We start from the raw sequence: 18,390 nt of genomic DNA, 5'->3' as shown, positions 1-18,390 counted from the left end.
ACAAGAGCCAATATAATATTAACCTCCTTTAATTGCAGTCTCCTCATTGTCTGTTTGCCCTACTGTATATATTTAGTTGCACACTCTCCGAGTGCTGTGGTGTTTCCAGAATGATCACAAATAAATGACTGTGCGGTTCATTTTCAGGCATCACTGATGAATTTTCATCAGCCTTTAGTAATGCTTAAAGAGTTTGACTGTTTCAAAACATTAAACCAAATACTGAAATTGGTTCATATCTGTTGTTTCCATATAGACTCTTTCAGGCACTGATAAGAGGTTAGATTCAGACTACGGATAACTTACAAGATAATATATCATTTAAGCATATTACCAAATCCAGAAATGATCAGAGAAGACAATGGAGAGGGCACAGATGAAAAAGCAAATGGGAATCTGGGAGTCTGATGAATGGGAAAATGAGTGACTCGGCAGGTGGCACTCTACCAATACCCAGATGAAATTATAGAGCACTTTATGACTGAAAGTGGTGAATATTTGATGAAATGCAAATTTAAGGTGCTGAAAGCTACAGTAGGTGGGGAATTCCTTGAGTTTTTAACATATTCCAAACTACACACAAAGCTGTGTGTAGACAACTCATCGCAATAATCAGCACTTAAACCTTGATCAGATGGCTATGTAATGCAATTCTGCCTGAACTCATTCATCCTGTAGACTTATTTATTTCCACTTTCTATTGTATAGTACTGCTGTACAAAATTAAATCACTGCTATATTGTGTCTAGAAGAGGGGATAATTTATTTGTGACTGAAGGAATATAGTACCATCATGGCTGATTTTTGTGGGAGTTTCATGAAGTAAAATCTATACTAGAATCAGGTTTGGCAGAGCCATGACTTTCTGAAAACGCTTTTTGCAAATGTAAGGTGTAGAATTACTGTGGAAAGCGATACGCACCTAAAATTAATTGCTGTGTAGCAAAGCCTTTTTATACTACTTGGCTGATCTTTAAACAAAAGTTAGCATTTCAAAAACACTTACTGAAACCATTAGCTTTCTTGCAGTACATTCCAGTTCAATAACTTTAATGAAGAGAAGTGATATCTTCACATTAAAATTCTAACAAGGAACATATTTTCTAGTCATCTCTGACTCCAGAAGTTTGGTTTTTTCACTGAGTTGTATTGCTTTACAGGAAGAAGTATCCATCATTCATATACAATATCCTAACCTAAAAAAGACCTGATTTATATCTATTTCCAGAGGTCTCCCAGCCTGGGGATATTAGTGGGAGATGACTGGAGAACAGGTTCTATTGTATACAGAATGTTTTTTAAAGCCACAAAATAGCACAAGATTTGCTTGTGCATATGCATTACTGATTGTTATTGTCTCAGTGGGTAATTATTCTTGCAGTATTCATTTAATTGCTTAATACTTGAAGTTATACTGTGCTGGTGCACATTACACAGTTGGCAGAGGGGGCTACAGCAGCAAGCATGAGGGGTTAATTGACTTTTATTGAAGCAGTTTATAGCTTGCTCTTGTCTTCATCCTTAAGCACTACTGATCCACTGTAAACTAAGATCTATTGGGACAATATTTTTAAAGATGTTTAGTTTTCCACTAACCTATATTTTATTTGTGTTGTTTCATTTTTTTCCCCCAAGATACTTTAGTGATAACAAGGATAAGGTCATTGTTACTGAGTCTCTTTTTCTTAAGGTGAACATACTAAATTCTCCTGCCCATTAAAAGGCAGATGTTGCATATTTTTTTTCAGAGAAATTTACATACACTTCAGTTTGTGGAACAGAAATTGCAGTAATTCAGTAGGTAGCTACATTTGCTTAGCTTACATAAAGTGCTGTAAGGAGATCTGAAGGGAGAAGTATTACCCTTCTAAGTGATTTTTAAAATATCAAATCTTATTTCAGTTAATTCTAATGGTTTGCTACTAGTAGTATTTTACCATTATCACCATTCAGTGTGTTTGAGCTCTATTAAAGATTTAGATGAAAGTTTTATTGAATATGCTTTTTTAGAATTCAGAGGATTTTATGGATTATTATTCATAACATCTGCCACTTACAGAAAAAAAGCCTTAAAACGCTCCTTTAATATGTATTTAATGCTTGTGATACAATTTTATATTAAATAAGATTTGTTTTATTTTAGCAGTTGTGTTTGGGTAGCTGTGGGAAAGATCTGTTTGCTCTATAAACCCTTAGGTCTGAGGTTTATAGCTTGGCTATTAAAACTTTCATTACGAGGAAACTTGATATTTCTCAGCATATAACATATATGTTTTTTGCAAAAGATGGAAGACTGGAAAAAGAATACAAAATAGACATTTTAATATTAATGAATGCTTACTGGTAACTAAAATGGATTAAGTAAAGGAGTAATGTAGATCCTTTCTGTTTTCCTGCTGTACGTTTTATAAAATAATTTTCTTAAGAAACAAAACTTTTCTAGAATTTGAGATAGCCACAAAGGAGATCTTGGAAGGTATTCTAAAGGCAGACAAATCAACCTTAAGTCCTTTTTTATTTTTAACTGCAGAAAACTCCCATTGTTCGGTTTTGTGCTTGACATTGAACTGGGCAGGTGTGTCCACATAAGGTGCAACAGGGAGGATTTGCATGCTGGCTTGCTGAAGTGACAGAATTGTGCAAAATAACTGCAGTGGTCTGGCAAGCTTTGGGAAGCAGGTGGATCTGAGGTACCTATCTCCAAAATTACAATGCTGAAAGTGCCTGCTTGCCTGATGCCTAACCCAGGAGGTATCTACACTTTTTTTCCCCACATTATTATTCACCAGGCTCCTCTTCTGTACATCTTGACATGCCTAGAATTGCCCCAGTCTTGATGGATATGGGTGGTATAGCCTATAACTCTGAGCAAATTTGGGATCCAGAAATTCTATGTGTGTATATGTGAATATGATGTACAGTGAATAGGAGAATTTGTATATGCATATTGGGAGGTATAAATTTACATACAAGAGAAGATGTTGATACTGATTTTTACTGAATACAGACAACACTGTTCATTTAGAAGGTTTAGAAAGCCCTTTCTCCTCTTGTATTGTTACCTTTGTTCACCTGGATTTCCAAATGCTGTTGATATTGAACGAGAATGATAGAATATTATAACAATATCACAGTAATCAGCAAGAGAGTCCTTTTCTCAGAGATGTTTTTTCAGCAGGAAAAAGACTGGTCAAACAGAAGTGTCTAAGAACTCATGAAAGTTACATCAGGGAACTTTTCCAAAAAGGATAAATTTTTTGCTAAGTCAAGTGAAGAGACCAGAACAGTCAGCGGTCTGATAATTAGAGCATTTACCTAAGAGCATTTGGAGCAATGATTAGAATCTGGCCCTGAAGACCATAAGGATGTGCCTGAACAAAGAGGAAGTAGCTATTTTGAGGTGATGTTTTCTTTCTCAAAAACTATGAATTACAAGAAGATAATTGAGAACAGTCAACATGGACTTGACAATGATAAATCATACTGGATCAGCCTGAAACTACTCATCAAAAAAGGCAATGGTGGAGAAGGGAAGAGTAGTGAGTGTAATATACCTTGATTCAAGAAAGGCTTTTCTCACTGTCTTCCACAGCATTCTCATTTGGAAACTAAGGAAGTTTGGACCGGATGATTGGAGTGTTAAAGAGGCTGAAAATTGGCTGACCACCAGGCTCAAAGGGCCAACCAGTGCTTTGATGTCAGAGTATCCAGGGCTACATAGTGAGGCTGTTTATGTTAAATATCGTTGTCAGTGATCTGGATGATGCAAGTGAATACACAGTTGGCCAAATTGCAGATGATATTCCACTGGAGTGGGGCATGGTAAAAGATAGAGCTTCAGTGCAGAGGGACCTGGAAAAACTTCAGAATTTGGCTAACATAAACCTGGTAAAGATGAACAAAGTGAAGCGCAAAGTTTTGTACTGGAATGGAAAAACCCTGTGCCTTGATACAGACCAGGAACCTATTGACTACAAAACAGACAGCCCTGCTGGAAAGGACTTGGAGTTACAGGGGATGCAAGACTGAACGTGAGCTGCCAGTGCCCTCTTGTCATGAATGAGACAAATCACAAACTGGGCTACATTACATTTGTCTGCTCTTTTCTGGTGAGGCTGCACCTCAAACACTGCACCTAGTTTCAGGCCCTCCGGGTCGAGAGAAGTTGACAAACTGCAGTGGATCCATCAGAGGGTTGTCAAGGTCATTAGGGAGCTAGAGCGACAGCCCTGAGGTTAAGGGACATACACTTGCTTATTCTGGTAAAGATGCTAATAGCAGCCTACAGCTACTTGAAGAGGAGTTGCAAAGATGATGGAGTCAATCTCTTCTCAACAGATGGCATAAAAAGGGGCAATTGCCATGAATTGTGGATTGGGAGGTTTGAATGAAGCCTTCCTATCAAGACTGCCACGCATATATAGGTTGTGAGTGTGCTTTTCATACTCCCATATCTCACAATCATTTATTTTAATATCTTTAACACTTCAACCAATTTCAGTTGCTTTTAACACAGAATGAGTTTAAACCAGGTGAAAATTACAACAGTCAGTTACTCATTCCCTCAGCTATCTCCTGTCATATCACTCTGTTTAAGTCTCTTATGGGAGCATTCAGATTTCCTTTTTTGCACAGTGGAATGAATTAAAGGTAAAATATCAGCTTGGAGTTCCCCAGGAAAGGAATTTCGGTCAGCTTTCATAACAGGTTTTAAGCAGATTCAAAGAGGGGTTTAGTTTATGGATTAAAAGCACATGCAGAGCATCTGCATTGACCCAATAGACACTAACAGCTCTGTCTGAGGCATTTAAGTCTGTTGGGTTAATGATTAACTGATTAAAAATTCTCTGTAGTTTTTGACATAATAGACTATCATATTCTATCAAGTAAACCATACAAGATTATTTAAAATTGTAATTCAGATTAAGAAGAACTATTTTTCCTAGAATATAGTAGAGTTATGTGGAAAATAAAACACTAATAGAATTGCCAGAATAATTTACCATTGCATGACATGAAAGTGGCTTAAATCTCTGCTGGCAGATGAGCACACAGAGTAATGGTTCAAAATGATCATTACTACTTAATCATGACACGTTCTGCTGGGCGAGGTAGTTATAATTCTCCAAAATGATACATTTATATTTCCTCAACTCTTTCTCTTCTTCCTCTTTATGGCATATATCAAGTGACAAGATTCACAGTGAAATGAAATTTGTTCAAATCAGTTAGTGAATTAGTAGAAGAATGATCATAAAATAGTTGTTTAAACTTTACTCAAATAATGAAAAGCATTTCAAATCGTAGTTATTACTGTTATCATCATTGACTTGAAAATCAATAACATGTAACATAATTCTTGTTTTTGATCCAATCATTTATATTTTATTTATATATTTACAGACGCAGTCAGGTAGCAGTCTCCAACATGGTGACAGTTCCATATCCTATATCTCATGTTTGGTTTTGCTACATTACATTTGCATTATTTTCTTTTTGTGGCATACTGTGGAACAAAATTTAATTGTTGCTATTTTTAGTTTACCAAATTAACCTTCTTCAGCAAGAACACCTGCAGAAGGAGTCCCTGGAAAGTACATGCAAAATTTTTTTTAAAGTACATGAATACATTTGTGCATCTTAATATATGAGAGGTAGTTTGAAAGAGTCAATAATAACCCATAAATGATTAAAAATAATGAACAAGATTTTTAAAATTACTAGTATTTTGGATGCCAGTTGATTCATGCCCAAGGGGCACTGGAAAAGCAAGCTCTACTGTATTATGCCTAATATATCTTCATGGAATTGTTTTGAATACTGTAATCAAAATGTTTTGCTTTTAATCATGGAAGTCATTATTTGCCCAAGCCTGCTGAGACTCCTGCCTGGAGAACTAGAGTGCCGACAGCCCAGAGAAATACCATCAAAGCTTTTCAGGATTAGAGAAAGATGACTTGCCTGGATTACTCAGTATCACCCCCATTAATGAAATCCAATAGATGGTGAAGATGTGTAAGTTTGTTATAGGCCATTAGACATCTCAGTGTTATATCTCTTGTTATGTCTACTTAAAGAGCCAGCACTGTCTTCCAAAGCTCTAAAAATAATATTAGACTTTTCTAGGTAACGAAAGGTATCGAGCCATTTTCAGTTAATGAAAAGCCCTGAATGATGGATCATTAGGGTATTTAAATGCTATTGATATGTGAAACTCCAAAACTATACAAATGTTTTAAATTTAATTCATTTGGTTCTTGGTATTGATTAGTAAAGGCAATTTGCAAGACAATTGTTGAATGGATGGACCACGCAATTAATATTTTGGTTATAATGGACATTGCCTTGTGTTAAAAGGAAGGGGATGGTAGTTAATGACACCTTGCAAAGTAACTTTTGCCATGGAATTCTCTTTCAATGCATTCATCGTTTTGTGACAGTGACTGTTTTAAACTCTGTGCCTCATGATTAGTCTTCCTCATTGTAACAGGACTGAACCATTTCAAACATTCTGATTTCACAACCACACAGGGTTTAAAATATAAATTTCTCCTGTATCTCAGCAAGCTTAGAGAGAATATATGTCGAGTATGTTTGTAAGAGCAGATCACTCCTTGATGTTTCAGTGGAGTTTTCTATTTTTTTCTCTCATATTGAGCTTTCTTTTCCTCGTTTTCATTGTGTTTTCTTTCTCCCTTTTGAAGTGTCCTTCACTGACACACAGTCTCTGCACAGCAACCTCCCTGACTTCTGGTCAGGATCGGGTGACTTTGCTTCATTCTGCCACACCTGTTATGTGGCCATTTGTTTGCTAATGTCAAACATCCACTGTGGCACTTCAGGTCAAGCTGTAAGAAGTAATGTCCAGGCTTCTTTTGATACTGTCAAACACATGGAAAGCGCCTGTCCTGTGGGATCATTATAGCAATTATAGCATTATAACATCTTCCTTCAGATCAAGTGTCCAACATCCCATATGTGGCTACAAGATCTTCAATTAAGTATTTTTAAAACAGCTCTAAACATGAGTTTTCTGCATACTATGTCTTGCTTATCTTTGCCTGTAAAGACCCAGTCTATGTCTTGAAGGTACAGAAGCTCTACAAAATGTTCTTGCTCTTGGGATTATAAATTATAATTTATCAACTGAAATACTGTTCTTTACCACTATAAAAAGAAAAAATTTGTGCAAAAGCTAGTTGTTATATTCAAAAGAGGAGCTCTACTAACCTGTGAGATATCAAAGACTGGGCCTACAAACTCAAAAAGCTTTTGAGTTTTGCTTTTGAGTTATTTGTTGAAACACCTTGAAAAGCATGCTTTAACTTTAGGTTTTGTAGGTTAATGCTCTCACTGAAAATTCTCATATCCAATACTACAGTTGTAGGTAGTCGATTAAAGGCAGTAGTAACTGGAAAAATCTGGAGAAGCCATGCTTAAAAAAATCAAGGAACATTAATTTTGTGTCATAAGAGAACTGCAGTGCAAATAAAATGGGTTGATATTTGATCCACAGACAGTGACACTAATTAAAGGACTTATGGAGACCATATGCTGATTTCACATTTCTGGGAAATATTGGGAGTTGCATCTGAGAGGACACAAGGTGTTATTTTAAAGTCTATATGCAAGATTAAAACAGTGAATGTAATGTTTTTAATTCATACAGATGCTTTTTATAGCTTGTCATGCAGTAAAGTAAAGTTAGAATTAATTTACTCAATCCAAGGATTTAAATGATCTAGAAAAAATGATTTTGTTCTTTTATAAAAACTACAGAGAAAAAGATTTAGAATTGTAGAACAGAGAAAGACAATTACTCTGGGCAAAATCAATGAGACCATGCACAAGGGAGAGAGGGATACTCAGCATGAGTTAAGGGTTAGTAGAAATAAGCCTTTAGTGTGAAATTCAATCCTGTGCTAAGTACCAACACAGACATATCACACGAACCAATTAAGGACCATTTAAGACTGATGTACTTTTTCATTAAGTGTCTCTTAAATGTAAAACTTGACTAGGTCCCATCAGTCAAATATTCACTTAAAGGTGACCAATAAAGGTAGTAAGAAAGCTTTTCCTTTAAATTACCTTTTCTCTGTACCACGAAAAATCTTGCTGAGAAGCTTAAAAACAGACTATAGTAACAGGAGGTTAAAAAGGTAGTCTGTGCTTTTACAAGTCCCTAGCTTATTTATAATTAAGAATGCACTGAATTTTGCTCTGCAAGGCTGCAGTTCCTCATAGAACAGCTTGTGAATTAGTAAGAAAGAGTACTAATTGTTTGCTTGATCATTAATTAGCCATCCCGCCTTTCCATATCATCATTTAACTCCATTAAGCTTAATGTTTATACATATACCATGTTAATGATCTCACATACAGATAGCAGTGGAATGCATAGTGATTAGTGAAGCAATAATCACATAAACCATTATCAATTTCATCAGTATTAATGTTAATTCCATCAATTTGCAGCATTACAATAGAAACTGGATCACAATTGGAGATGTATTTTTAGAGATCATAAATTACTACCAGATAAAATTATTTCCAGAGGAACAAAACCCCATGAAAATAACACTGTGTATTTGTGGGGTATTATAGAATCATAGAATTGTTTAGGTTGGAAAAGACCTTTAAGATCATCGAGTCCAACCGTTAACCTAGCATTGCCAAGTCCACCACTAAACCATGTGCCTAAGCACCACATCTACACGTCTTTTAAATACCTCTAGGGATGGTGACCCAACCACTTCTCTGGGCAGCCTGTTCCAATGCTTGATAACCCTTTCAGTGAAGACATTTTTCCTAATATCCAATTTAAACCTCCCCTGGTGCAACTTGAGGCCATTTCCTCTTGTCCTATGGCTTGTTACCTGGGAGAAGAGACCGACCCCCACCTCGCTACAACCTCCTTTCAGGTAGTTGTAGAGAGCAATAAGGTCTCCCCTCAGCCTCCTTTTCTCCAGGCTAAACAACCCCAGTTCCCTCAGCCGCTCCTCATAAGACTCGTGCTCTAGACCCTTCACCAGCTTCGTTGCTCTTCTTTGGACACACTCCAGCACCTCCATGTCTCTCTTGTAGTGAGGGGCCCAAAACTGAACACAGTATTCGAGGTGCAGCCTCACCAGTGCTGAGCACGGGGGGACAATCACTTCCCTAGTCCTGCTGGCCACACTATTTCTGATAGAAGCCAGGATGCTATTGGCCTTCTTGGCCACCTGGGCACACTGCTGTATTCTTAAAAAAAAAAACAAACCAAACAAAAACAAATAACCCCCCCAAAACAACAACAAAAAATCAGAAAAGAGGCTGAGTTTCTAATGAGATCAGTATAACTAGAAGTCTTGAAGTTCTCATTCATTTTAGTTCTTCTTTCATGACATCACGATATGATAGTGATCTTTTTTAAGAGCTGTGTTTCTCTTTTCTATAAGAGTTCTTCCAAATTTTGATTGAGGCAACTGAGATATAGACTGACTATCTATGAAATATAGACTGACTATCTCATAAAAAGGCAACAAAGCTAGTGAGATGTACAGTAAGAATTACATATAAAGGACTTCAAAGACTATAAAGATTCAGAAGGTATAAATTGGTGCTCCTTTGGATCATTTACCAGTTCATACCACTGAGATTCTCATCCTAGAGTGGTTTTGTTTGGGAAAAGTAGGAAGTAGTGGGAACACAATGCAGTATTCAGAATAGTGATGGGGGCATTTTCTGCATTGCACATCTCAGTGAAATAAATGCATAATGAAATTAAGGGTCAGTGCGTTTAGAACAAATAAAAGAAAATATTTGATGCAGAAAATAGTTGGCCCATGGATTTTTCAATGGCAAAAAGACAGATAACATCTGTATGTAATGGGGCTGGGTAATTTATGTTCGCTAATACTATTTGTAGCTGTGATAATATAGATGATCAAATCTCATGTGTCAGAGAAATATGATGAAAAGGGAACACTTCTTTCTTTTTCTTACTGTCATTTCCTAGTCAGTTAGATGTTTTATGGGTATATAAAGTAGAGACATAAAGTATGAGAGGAGCTGTAGAACAGTAGATGGACCCATTATGACAAAGTCTCTATTACTTGCTCTGTGAATACCCAATCCAGAATGCCCATTGTTGCCAAACTGCAGAAAATATTTCTATTTAAGAGTTAGTTTGGACAAGCAAAACTGATAAATGTTAGAGCTAAGACAAAACTATGAAGCAGAGCTAAGTGACCCAACAATAACATCTGACAACTTTTTTATTCATATGACACCTGATTTATATGGCTGTAGTTCCCACTGATTTCAATGGTTCCTTGTGATTTACATTACCATAAATGACAGTGAGATCAATTCTTGCACAAAAAGGCATTTTCAGTTGAGATTTTTCTGTCTCAATGCTATGTTGCACAGGTTCAAGCACTATTTTCTCTTTTGTCACTTTTTGGCCAAGACATATTATCTGTAAAAGGTTCTGGAAGAGTTCTGTCACATTAATACTTTCTAACTGAAGGCATCATTTGCCAGAGCCTATATTCAGTGTCACACTCTTTAAAAGAATTGCTCTTGGCATCACAGCCTAATGGTATTACAAATCCTGTCACAATATCAATAGTGAAGTGGTGAGAGAGTTAGAAATATTAGAATGGTGCTCCATAGTCATATAGCTTGGCAAAGAATAATCTGACTCTTCTCTTGCTCATACCAATGAAATGTTGTCAATCTCAACTATCCTGATTTATAGTCTGATTGGAAGACCACTGGAATCAATCTTTACCTGTCCAAGGGGAACAAAGAATTCCAATTTAAGTGCTCCACAGTGTTCTAAATAAGAAGAAACTTGAACTTAGTATGTAAACAAATCAGTAGTATCATCACTTATTTCAGATTTAACAAGCAAGTAAATCACCTTAGCAAAACATTCTTTTTGGATAAATTGTAAAGCAAGATCATATAATCCAGCAGACTCCACATGGACTTTTTTACTTCTAGTACAATCTGTCAAAAAGCCACCTGAGAAAGCGTCAAGCAGTGTCAACTTTTACCATATCAGACTACTGACTGCAGCCTGTCTGTCACATAGCCCCACCAGATAATTGGATAAGTCCTGACAGAAAGAAGTATTTATTTGGTTCTTTCTACACATTTCTGAAAAAACTAAGTAAGAGAATTTCCAAGACAGCAATAGTCTAGAAAGTTTACAGAATTTCCTAAAATTAAATGGATGCATTCAGGTGGTGTGTATACCGTTTCACATGAAAACCTCATAGTCTTAGTAAAACCAAATGTGTTTAGTATAACAAACTTGACTATGTTTGCCAGAAGAACTATTAGTGATTTCAATCTATTATTTTATAATTACTTGGATTTCAATTTTAAGTCTTAGAAAAGGATGTAAGCTCTTTGTGAGAATAATTTTCCATTGTTATCCACTCTGATGCCACCCTGATAGGACAGAAATTTCTATGCATTGCTGATATAGCAAAAAATCAGTAGGAACAAGTAAAGCTAAAAAAGCTAAAACAGCTAAAGCATAGCTAAAATAGCATAAACTTGAATATAATTAAACCATTCAATCATTTATGATTTTTATCAAGTTTTTTTAAGTAGACTGTTTTAAATGTTTACCAAAGAAAAAAGTAAAAGCACTGATGGAAATAAACCCTTCTAAAACAGTTGTATTGTGCAGATGCAATTAGTTTTCCTTCTGTAAAACCATCAGAAAACTTAGTGGCTCCCTAAGGTATATTTAAACATTCTTTGATGGATTTTCTTGTGTCATGCTTGATTGTGCATGTGTCGCACAATTCCAAAGAATGTGTACAGTGGGAGCAATCACTTCTCCTACATAACTGTAATATGGCTTCATATATAATCATGAACAATTTACATACGTTATATCTGTGCAGGAACAACCATATTTAATACAGTCCTTCAGTGAAAAGATTCTTTTCAGTCGTCTTCTTGTGGGAAGCAAGCAAGCATTCAGTCTGAATATAAGGAAAAAAAGGTAGGGTCCTTTGTTTGTTAGTGTAGCATGCTTAAGTGAATTAGGAAGACTGAAAACAATTCAAGTATTTTTGTATTTTTAAAAACCCTTCTTTTTATGTATCCATATGTCAACCAGTCACTGAGTCAGGAAGCAAATGTAGTCTTGTATTGGACTCAAAGAATGTCCCCGCAAATGCTGGGGAGCATCCCTGCCAATGGGAGTTAGTATAATCCTTCCTTCACTCTGCTACTGAGTTACTCATTACAGTTCACCTCGTATCACTGCCACCACCTTAAAATCATCCCTTCTTCTTAGAGCCTTCACTCAATTTTCACTGTTCTGTCTTTCTTTTTTCCCCATGTGTTGTGGCAGCATTGCAAGCCCGGTTAGTACTGCATAGAGCAGACATTTCTGCACCCTCTTGATTTTAGGCACCTGGAAAAGAAAGGATTTTAATTTTTCGTTAAAGGGTATACAAAGGAAAACCAAGAATCTTCACTAATTATTATACTGCAGACAATTTTATTTTTGATCTGTGGCCTATATGTATGGAAATACATGATAATTACTGCTTGCTTTTATACTAGTGTTGGGATTCTGGTGTCCTTGGGATTTGTTGTGGAGTGACTGAAGTTCTGACTGGAGTTCTGAAGACTGGAGTGAGCACAGGCCATGTCACCCACGCTGCTACACTTGAGTCCCTCTCCTGTTCTCTACAGTCTTTTTCAGTGTTGATTCTGTCCCACTGTTACCTCTCCTGCTCTTCTCTGCCCTCAGTCCAGTCTCATTATTTTCAGTTGTCCAGGATCCATAGGCTTCTCTGGTAGCACCTATCTTCTTGACCACAGTCTCTGTCTCTCCTGCATGCTCCTGCCCATTTCCAGTTTCTCTCAATTCTGTCTTCAGTCTCTTTGCATCGACTTCTCCCAGTTTATGTCCCTAGAAACCTTTTTATCACTCTGTAATCAAATGGGATAGCTTGTTCCCTGTTCCTGGAAATGGCTGAACTTCTCTGAAATTTTTCTAAATTTTTTTCCTGAAATTTTCTAAAATCAGCCTGAGAATCTTGGAAATTTCCTAGGAACTTTCAATCTAAATACTTCCTGTTTTGTAAAGCTATCAGCAACTGAGAATATGACTTTATGATGGTAATCTTTAAAAACCTTAACAGGAGACAACCGTTTAGCCTTGCCATTTCAGCTGTGCCCAATAATATTTTTGACTCATTATTATGCCTTATTATGCCATTAATTCACAATATGTGATTTCACTGAAATAGCCTGTTCTTGTTACCATGAAAATTAGTGACAACATCACTGGTCATCACTGCTAACTATCTTTTGCTGTGCTTTAAAAATATTCACATAGATCACTGATATCAAAATATAGATGTTGTACATCCAAGCTTAAACAAAGTCTTGTAGACAGAGAGAATGTGTAAACGGAGGACTGAGCAGCAATAACACTTTTTATTACTACCACTACATCTTTTTTTCTTTAAAAGCAGGAGGGGGGAAGTAAGTTCTTTGATGTTAATTTTATTTTTAATTAATTTTGGGGGTCATGAATTAACATTACTAGAAAGTGTGAAGACTGAAGTTTCACTTTGACGCTGTACATTAAGATTTAATGACCTAGACTTATTTACACCGAAATGAGTTTTTTAATGGTCTAATTAACAAAATGTATCAGTTTGCCTCTTTAAACTAAGCCACTCTGAGGTAGTATCTTTTAGTAATTTCAAATGTTTAATAAAAGATGAAAGCCTTCCATTATTTTAAGTGAGTACTTTTCTAACAAGCCGTTTCATCTTAACATATTACTGCTGCCTCAAAAAATTGGACTTTACATTCAGAATAAATTTAAATTAAATAAAAATAAATTTAAATTTAAATTCAGAGGAATTTGAGCATTTTGTGTAGGAAAAAGGTAAGGAAATGTTTAGATCTTGATAAACTCCTGTATGAGAAATTCTAGCTCCCAGGAACTGCTGTTTTCAGAAAAAGGTCCTGCTTATCCTGTTGAAGTGCAAAAGGTCCAGTTTGTGAAATGAGAAGCATGGTCTTCTCAGCACTGGGAAAAATAAGTCCTCTGTTTCTCTTGGCTGCTGAGTCAGACTTGATCCATGGTGGATTAAGTCCAGTTCTATTGGTTTGGTTTTATTAGGAAATCTAATTATGAAATACTGATTTTTAAGCATTCTTTCCAGCTGTGTTAGCTAGAATTCAATTTACATGAGAAGACAATATATTAATTATCTGAATTTTATTATCTGTTGTCTGGAGGCTTCCAAGTACCTTATAGACACAAATTTTACCCCCTTTTTTAAAGAGCGGGAAGCTGGGATATAGAATGATTCAGGACTTGCCCAAGATCACAAAGAAAATGAGCAACAGACCTCTTCATTCTTAGCTAATTCTTAATATTGTGACACAGGCTAACGTTTCTGACATGCAATCGTAACTTATATAAGTGGCAAACTTCAAGTACAAGAGGACCCCCACTGGTTTCCATGGGGCTGCTTGCATGAACCAAGTTGAGCATTCAGATAAGGTATTTGCAGGATTAAGGCTTTACATATGGTGGAGAATTGAGCTTTGTATAAACTTTAAATAGATTCCCAATCCTTTGTGCTTCCCATTGTCCTGTGTTGCCTCTCAGTCTGAAATAGGGCATATCAGACAGCCAGGAGAACTGAGCAGACAACTGGAAGGGAGAAGGCTGTTTCCTATGAATTAAAAAATCTAAAGGCTGACCCCCCAAATCATACGCTTCAGTTTCAATAACTTCCATGGCTTTGATATCAATCCTGTGATTCTATTTTGGTTTGTCTTCTGATTTTTGAACTCCTGGGGTTGGCTACACTGACATCATCTCTAAATTTGGTGGGGAGAGAGAAAGGCAAGCATTGTCAGGGTGAAGGAGCCTGAACAGCAGCAGCTGCTGATCCGCTCAGTCAACACAGTCTATTTTATCACACGGCTTGAGATCGAAGATTTCTCAACTATATTTTTAGTGCATTAAGTAAAAGCTTATTTGTTTTTTGACTGAGGTGATTATACCCTTGGTGAGGTGCTACTGCTTGTTCTGCAAAATAATAAAGACTGTTAATCTTATGATAAACTCAGGGGTGCAAAATGAGCGTCACTCAAATCTCTATTATATTACATTCATAGTCAGAATGTTCAGAAAACAGACCTGCATCTCTGAAGTCACAATTATCTCTGCTTTAATATGTATTGCATCAGTTACAAGAGATAAAATATAAGTTACCCGAGTCTCCTGTTAGGGCTGGGGATCTATGCAATTTAAGTAAATAATAACATAGAACATAGCGAGATCAGCAAGATCAGAACAGGGGATACGTCTGTTTATGAGCTCTACCTCAGGAGTATTTTTAGTCTCTATCCCTTAGAGAAAGGATTTGTGGCAAGAAATACAGTATATTAAGGGAATTCACTGTCATCTAAATAGCCCCTGCACTGGAGGCCATGAAGTATTGTAGACCGGAATTAATCCTCCAGCTTACCATCAGTGACAGACTGGTGAATCCGGGCAGCTTGTGAACCCACTACCCGTAACTTGTTCCTAGACAGTTCTATCGAAAAAAACCACAGCTACATCAGAGCTGTGGCTGCATCTACATGGCACCATGCAATATCACACAGAAATACCAGTGAGCGAGCGCTGAGTGAGCACTAGAAGCCATCTAGCAGCAATAGCACAGTGCTCTGTTTGGGTTTATTACTCTGATAGGAACAATATGTCAATACTGCGATTCTAGTTTTAGTACCAAGTAAATTTGGAAATATCACTGTATAACACTGCATTATGCTATGCAGACATGGACCTGGTGAAATGGGAACAGAGAGGGAAAATTCTGGCTCCCATTAGAGTCAGTAGGAGTTTTCATGTTACTTCAGTTGGTTCAGGATTGCACCCATGGTTTTTTTACCGGTTTGGGGTTTCCCACCTATATATGGGTTCGTCCCACAGCTTGTATCATCACAGCCTATTCATTGTAATTCTTATTCTTCATCCAAGTTGTTTTGCAACTGTTATAAATGGAAGAATAAAAGATAAATCTCTGGCAATGTCTTGTCTGTTTAGACAGAAAGGTCTTTAGGAACAAGGACTGCCTTTTACTGTCTGTTGCTATAGTGCCTAGCACAATAGGGGCCTGGGTCTTAGCTGGAGTCAATGCAGTATCCTCATTGTAGTAATAAATGCTCCTGAGGAGACAGAAAAATACAACAGCTACTCTGTAAAGCAGGCATGCACCATAATGGCATAAAATAATTTGACATACAGACTAGACACATTATGTGTGGAATTACACCTTGCTGTGCAAAAACTTCTCAGGTACTAAAAATAATCCTTCATGTAGCACTGATGATCTTGCAGTAACCCAAATGATTTTACAGACCCCAAAGCTCTCTTTCACATATATACAGATACCGTACTCTCTAATGTAGCACTGAACTCAGGGAAATGCAGCTACACAGGAGATGAAATGCAGAAAATACTTAGCAATACAAGAGCTGCAAGACAGAATGTGAACTAAAAAAATGCACTCTGTTAATGTTGTGAGGTGGATTTAGATAAGTAGGAAATTATCTGCCAGGATGGAATTTGGCAAGAAGACCAAACTTAACATTCTCTCATGTCATCTAAAATGCGTCATGTCCATCTGAATAATGTCCTCCCAGATGGAAATAGGCAGAAATTTTCCAGTAAGCAATGCTTGATTAGAAAATGCTGAGTTACTGAAAACAAAAATATTTCTCAGGAAATTCTCTGGGTCTTTGGGTTTTCTTGTTGGTTTGGGTTTTTTTCCTTCCCCTTCCCCCCCCTGCCAAAATGCAGGCAGGTGTCCATTATTTGTTGCTCTGCAGCAGACCTTCCTCTGGTGTGGCCTTCCTCTGACTCCAGGGCACCTAGCAGGCTTCCTGCAGCTCAACTAGGAGCTGAACCCAGAGCTCACATATCTTCCAGGTGCCTCTGGTAGAGCTGGAAACCCTGAATTTCTGAGGTCTCTGATCCAAGTAGGGGCTACTGCAGCTTTGACTCGTCTCTTCACAACAAAGCACTTGGATACCTTAACTACTGCCCCAACTCCTGGCCTGTGGGGGTGGAAGCCTGGAAGCCCCAGGAAAGCTTGCCCAGTAGTGGCTCGTTCTTTTGCACCCCCAGCACTGGGCACTGTAGATAGCAAGAATGCTGGTTAAAGTGTGGATGTCCATATTTCTGAGGTTTCTACTCATTTGGCAGGTGAGAAACAAACAACCCCAGGAGCCCTGAGGCTCTCAGATCTGCTGCTTTCATAATGGGATGTTTCCCAGGTTCATCCAAGATTTGTACAGTTGGCCTCATTTGTTTCAGACAAAATAATCAGCACCAAAACAACCTAATTTTTCCAATGTAAAATTTCAGAATTTTAATTCCGTTGGAAATGTTGAGAATCCTCTTTTATTCAAAACAATCCTCTTTTATTCAAAAGCCTCATTCAAAACAGAAATATGGAGCAGAGATCTTGAATTTGAGTGAAAGCACCTCCAAGCCCTGTCTGGGGAATTACTCAGTGCTCACTCCTTGGACCAAGTGCTTCACACTGATTTGCTAGCATCACTCCAAACTTGTCTGCTTGGTGGTTTGCCATCTGAGGTTGTTTGGATTAGTAAATCTCAGCCTGTGAGATGTGGCATATCCAGAGCGGGAGGCTGATAATGTTTGGCACTTAATTCTTGGTAGTATATTCTTTACACTAGAGCCATTAAATGTTCTATAACCTTCAGATATCCTGTTCTTTAACCATGACTTTTATAGCGTCAAGATGTGTTGAAGTGTATGTATGTACAGTATGTTTAGTCATGGTGTGTGCAGAGTTCAAAGCTTTGTGACTCTGTTACACAAAATCTCCCTGTGCCTTCACAGCTATAATCTTTCCTCTTGACAGAAACATTAAAAATAGCTGTGGATGTTAAAGATGCTCCCTGCTGCCTGTAACAACAATGTTTCATTGCATCAGAGTTAATAACTGAAAGGACTGAGCACAACTGACTGGTGCTATGAAATGTCACTACATTTGCATTGAAGGGTCTTCTGTCCTGTGCCAATGTGGAAGAAAGCTAACAGCACTTTAGATTAACAGTCTCCGGTATGCATATAATTAGGATGAAGTTTGCACTTGGTGTGGTAAATAAGACTAATTACAGCTCTCAAAATACACATTTAATAAATATTCAAGAACTGTAATAATTCACCAGCAATCAGTTGTGAGCAAATTTTATTAGAAATCAGGAGATATATAGTGTCTGTGTGTGCATATACATAAAAGCAAGGGTGGCCAAGGCTGCAGGTTGGTACCTTGTCCCCCTTTGTGTCCCCCCATGTAGACT

The sequence above is a fragment of the Ciconia boyciana genome, chromosome 9 (genome assembly GCF_034638445.1).
Source record: "Ciconia boyciana chromosome 9, ASM3463844v1, whole genome shotgun sequence".
Classification (NCBI taxonomy): domain Eukaryota; kingdom Metazoa; phylum Chordata; class Aves; order Ciconiiformes; family Ciconiidae; genus Ciconia; species Ciconia boyciana.
This window is presented reverse-complemented; position numbering follows the sequence as displayed.